This window comes from Pygoscelis adeliae, unplaced genomic scaffold (genome assembly GCF_000699105.1).
Source record: "Pygoscelis adeliae isolate BGI_AS28 unplaced genomic scaffold, ASM69910v1 Scaffold202, whole genome shotgun sequence".
In the NCBI taxonomy this organism is placed as follows: domain Eukaryota; kingdom Metazoa; phylum Chordata; class Aves; order Sphenisciformes; family Spheniscidae; genus Pygoscelis; species Pygoscelis adeliae.
The window spans coordinates 4,012,838-4,018,740 of NW_008824544.1; positions in this window are offsets into that span (position 1 = coordinate 4,012,838).

Below are 5,903 nucleotides of genomic sequence, written 5' to 3' on the forward strand. Positions count from 1 at the left end.
CTCCTTCCAGCCCTTCTTGTAGATGGGCGTCACATTTGCTAACTTCCAGTCAACTGGGACCTCCCCAGTTAGCCAGGACTGCTGATAAAGGATTAAAAGTGGCTTGGTGGGCACTTCTGCCAGCTCCCTCAGTACCCTTGGGTGGATTCCATCCTGCCCCATAGACGTGTGTGTCTAAGTGGTGTAGCAGATCACTAACCATTTCCCCTTGGATTATGGGGGCTTCATTCTGCTCCCTGTCCCTGTCTTCCAGCGTAAGGTGCTGGGTATCTAGAGAACAACTGATCTTACTATCAAAGACTGAGGCAAAGGCGGCATTAAGTACCTCAGCCTTTTCCTCATCCTTTGTCACTATGTTTCCCCCCGCATCCAATAAAGGATGGAGATTTTCCTCAGCCCTCCTTTCATTGCTAATGTATTTTTTAACAGAAAGTGTAGACTTTTGTAGTAACAGAATCTTTCCTGAAACATTTAGTGGAGTTGGAAGTACATTTTTGAAAAGAGTTTCATCTGAAAAAGTTTTGAACAGTTCTATTAGTAGTCGTGAAGCCATTGGTATTTGCAACCATGATCCTGTGGGGCAACAATTTTGTCCTGTTTCCAACTTTGCAGCCTTTAAATTAACAGGGCTTTTTGTTATCTTCTCTGTTTTTTTCTCAAACTCTTTTTCTCAGATTGTTTTTGCTTTTGCCTCATACTACCCCAAATAATTCTCCCTCTAAATTGCAAAGGGAAATTAAAGAAAAGAAGTTCAGACAAGCAGGTAACAAGAAATCAGGGAACACTTCCATAAGGGTGTCTTTGTGAAAGCACTCAGAAATCTGTCCTTCACTTCACAAAACAATCCATCGTTGTTGGCAGAAATGATAGCGTTCAGGCAGGTAGCCTTGTGGCGTAATATATTGTTCAGATATCGTAACACTGTACACTACTACAGCTGCTGTCGTTATCCCTGTGTTGGCATTTCTATTATACTCCTCCTCATGCATGAGTTAGAAACTATTTTGCACTTGAATCTTGTTTGCAATACATATTCTTGAATTTAGCAAGGATGTTTCCAAACTGAATCTGGGTACAAAATGGACTCTCTTGCTCATTCACATTCAGATTCAGGCTACTTGTCTGAAAGCCAGAGGTTATGGGGCACTTCACTAGCACACCTGCGCCACACTGACAGCATCTGAAATGCTCTGAGCATCTTCCCTCCTCCTCCTCCTCCCAATCACTCACACATCTTCCGCTGAGACTGTGACATTCTCTCAGGAGTTAGGTTAATACATTAAGGATTAAAGTCACAGAAAATCAATGAACGTAAGCTTAGGAAAGGTGGTTGCTAACCAAAGAAACTCAACTCTTTCTATGTTTGAGAGTAATTCAGAAACAACAGAATAGTTAAGGGTGGCAAAAAAAAAGCCAGGGAAAGGATCAGAGATGCTATGCCTTGAGTCACAGAGTAATGGAGCCAGAAGACATGAATTATAGTCTTACTTATAGTGTTAGGATAATTAGCTAGCTTTTACATCTTTTACAATCTCACTACTGTCTTTATAATCTCAAATAAATTGCTCCCCTCTTCCACAGTACTTCCTCAGTAAATTATTTGTGATAGAGACCATTTTTCCAATATTTTATCACAGTCCCTGCTATAATGGCTCCAGGCTCATTAAGAGATCTTTTGGTGCTCCTGTAATATGAATAAATATCTTTGAATATATGAATATATTTTAATGTTCATATAAATATATGAATAAACCTTTATCCCATCACAGTTACACTGGTTTGAAGTGGAGTAATGCATCTCAATCAAGAGACTTATTGCTAGCTCGTCTTAACAGCCTCTAATTTGTGCCAGCCCTATGAGAGGCAGTATTATTGTTCTCATTTTTCCTGTGTCTCTTGTTACACTTGGAAAACCAAGGAGTAGACAGATACTAAGGGAAATCTCTAGGTTCACCAAAGTTATTCAAGGCAGAAAAAGCATTAAGCTCTTAATGTTGTTAGTGTTTACCCACTGAACCCTCTTCTTTTCTGTCATTAAATCTTCAGTGGGAGGGCAATAGCAGATGTGATGAGGGAAGTATTCCCCAAACAGGAAATAAGCACAAACATGCTAGTTCAGTTCTTCATCTGGACTCATACTCTGACACTGTAGGCATTGAGTTCCTCGTGTGTGATCAACCACTAGCACATTATAAATATTAATGAAAAGTAAATAATAATACTATGATAGAGAAAGGCCTCCTGCAGCCATCAGCAGCTTTCAACTATGTTTCAGCTATTGTCAAATTAGAAAAAAAAATAAAGTTAGCCTGGATGCTGGCAATATTTTTTTGTGTAATTATATTCCTCTCTGACTAGCTCACAAAATGCATGAGGATATGTCCCAGTTGCTCAGCAGCTCGAAAGTATTACTTCAGCTTTGGGAGTCTACCCTAAAGGACAATCAAATATTTATGCACAGCTCCTATTTAGGTTGCATCCAAATATGAAACCTATCCAGAAAAGTACTCACTTAAGTCCATTATTATTCAGGTGATCTTTTAAAACTTGTTCTTCACTTCAAATAGCTGCTTAAGTCTCATTGATCTCAAAGGAATTTATACAGATACTCAAATGAAACATGGTGCAAAAAGTGCATTCTTGCATAAAGGGAGCCATTTTGTAAAATGGGCCTGGGTCAATTGTTATGCTAAGCCTCTGAAGGCAGATTTTGGCAACAGGTAAATAAAACCGATGTTTCAGCCAAAGGGTCTTGTTCAAGTTTAATTATCTCTCAGCAGATTAAGGTTCTATGAAAGTTGTTTCCTGATATTTGAAAAGGTAATTTACCATTTGTTTTCACGGTAATGCTGTCCTGCCAATCTGCACCTATTTTATGTTTCTACCATATTTGCCTTTCCACATATCTGATATAGGTGAAAATATTCATTCTACTCATTGAGTGATTAGGAATTTTAAAGCACAGACATTTTCCATGAAAAATCATTCCTGATCTCTATTCATTTTGAGAGACAACAATTCAATTTTTAAGCCATGGCTGCTACTAACTGAGAGCATAGATTCTTGTTATTACTGATTTTAATACATTCATGAAAACTGCAGCTACTCAACAATGTTGCAAAAAAAATGTTTCAATGTTTAAATCTACTGAAAAACAAAGAGTTTTATCTAGCTGTAAAAAAGCCATCTGATGGCATTCATTCTGTTTAAATAGCAGTTATTAGGCTTTTAACAGTTTTATGCTTTCAAGAATGACAAAAATCCTAATAAATTAGTTCTCCTGGACCAGTTTTAATATCAGCTAATCATGTATGATTAAGATGATAGATAGCATTTATCACCATAGTAGCTGGTGACAGTAGCTCTTACTGTATTTTGCATTTCCAATATCTATCAAGTACTTAAAAAATATGATGAGATAAATAATGTATCATTACACATATTAGAACTTTAGAAAGGTGCTCAACAATGTTATTTCTCGTGTCTCCAACACATGTGACTTATTCTCATGACTCACATTTGATACTTTCTGAAAGCCTGAGTTTTTAGAGACTTGCATTCTAAGACAGTCATTTTTTTATGCCAGAAGGCAAACAAGCAGAAGTGTAAAAGAAACGTTAGAAACATGAACTTCATGATTAAAAAGCAAAAGTAATTAAAAATTTATTATGAATGAATACTAATAAAATGTATCATTTTCCTACAAATTAATGTTTTTTGTGGCTTTTATAAAGACTTAATATCCTTGATTTTTGCAATAACATGCAAAAAATAAATAAGAAAAAAAAATGATACATATTTATTTATGTCTAGCATCCCATGTAGTTTCCAGGTAGCACAGGTTAGCCGGTGTGTCTATGCTGTAAGGTGACTGAAGACACACTGTTCTGCTAAGAGCATATCTTTCATCTATTCAATTTTGGCCAGGTCTTGGGTAAATGCTGCATTGCAGTACACTACCAGGGCTCAAAATCTATAGAATGAAAGGATTGCTTTTAGTATTTCAGTCTGTGCTGCTATTTTGGGAGGGGGAAAGTTGTTAAAATACTTTAGAGACAGAGAACAGCGTTCGAGGTGACTGATTTTTCTACTTATATTAAAACCCAAAAGAAATGTTTAGCAACTGCATCAAAGCTGTTAACAGCCACTGTTAATTTTCTGTCTCAAATCCACTGGACTTTTCCTCCAGAGTTTAATTGCAGTTATCCACTTGATTAAGGAAACCCCAGTACATATCTCATGACACTCAACAGAATCCTTGCATCTTTGTGATTGATGAGAAAGGTCTAGACAACGGCCATTTATTGTCACATATTTTTACACAGGGCACTGAAATGAATTCTTCCAGAGCTGGGTTGGGTTGGTACAAGCATATTCCACAACTGGTCTCTGGGCCAGACACACTAGTATAGATAACTCCATGCCAATTTTAATCTAACTATCTCTTTAGAAAGTAAGCACGATAACTACAGCAGCACAGACATCCGTGCAGCCAGCAAAAATGCTTCACAAGGAGTCATGAGCATGCTCATAAGGCTATTCTGTATGCACCTTGTCACGGATGGAAGCAAGACAGCACTTCACCCATAAGAGAGAAGCAACAATACACTTTATTGGTATAAAACAGTGAGTTAGAGTTCAATGGTAAATGCAACAGTGATTTAACAAGATTCAATGGCAAAGAATTTACTTGCTTATTTACTGCATAGAGGACAGGGTCAGACAAAACTGTCAGAGAGACTCTCCCGTTGAGTCATGAGGTTCAGAAAGGACCCCCTTGCTTTCTAGACTTCTTCTCAGAGAAGAGTCTAGGTGCAGCTGGATCCAAACCCAGTCCCAGACTTGGTCAACTGTTTATGTCTAAAGGATTATGTATGCGCAATTAATCCTTTATATGACTTAGCTAAGCTTTCAAAGTTTAGCATGCTATTAATCACTTACCAAGGATCTGTTGCGGCAAGAAATCTCTCAATCTCGAGGAGTAACCTTGAGAGGCGTCCCTACTCAAGGGGAGATCCCACCATGCAGCCCGCTGCCATGCAGGAGAGCTCAAAGGGCTCTTGGGCTGCTCACTATTTATAGGGGTAAGATGATTGACTCATAGTCATATTTACATACTGATAACTGTGGTCAGGTGGGTGTATTTCTCACAATAACCAAGGGCTATTGTGTTGATATCTGGCTTCCGAATCCACTTCATCAGTGGACACAGCTATCACTATCAGCATCCATTAATGACCACCCCTGGTAGTTATCATGAGGGGAGGGTTACAGGAGATAAAGATCAGGTTGGGCAGGGGAGCACACCGTCACACACCTCCACACTGACACAGCTGGCTTGCCAAAGATTTGTGTTTGGGTTTTTTTGCCATGTGTGGCTCCTGCAGCATGGATATATAAAAACTGAGGCACACACTTGTGCCATGATAACCACTGGGTTATCCTACCACTAGTGTCTGAATGGGAAATCTGACAAGCATCCCAGATACATCACTATAGTTTAAAGCTTAAAACAACAGCAACAAAAACCACCCCAGATTCTACCCAAGGATTTAGAGGAAGGCAATCAAGTTGAAGGTTATTTCTCAGCTAACCTATCATAGAATTGTTAAGGTTGGAAAAGACCTCTAAGATCATCGAGTCCAACCGTCAACCCAACACCACCATGCCCACTAAACCATGTCCCTAAGCACCTCATCTACACGTCTTTTAAATACTTCCAGGAATGGGGACTCAACCACTTCCCTGGGCAGCCTCTTCCAATGTTTAACTCTTTCAGTAAAGAGTTTTTTCCTCATGTCCAATCTAAACCTCCCCTGGCACAACTTGAGGCCATTTCCTCTTGTCCTACCACTTGTTACTTGGGAGAAGAGACCGACACCCACCTCGCTACAACCTCCTTT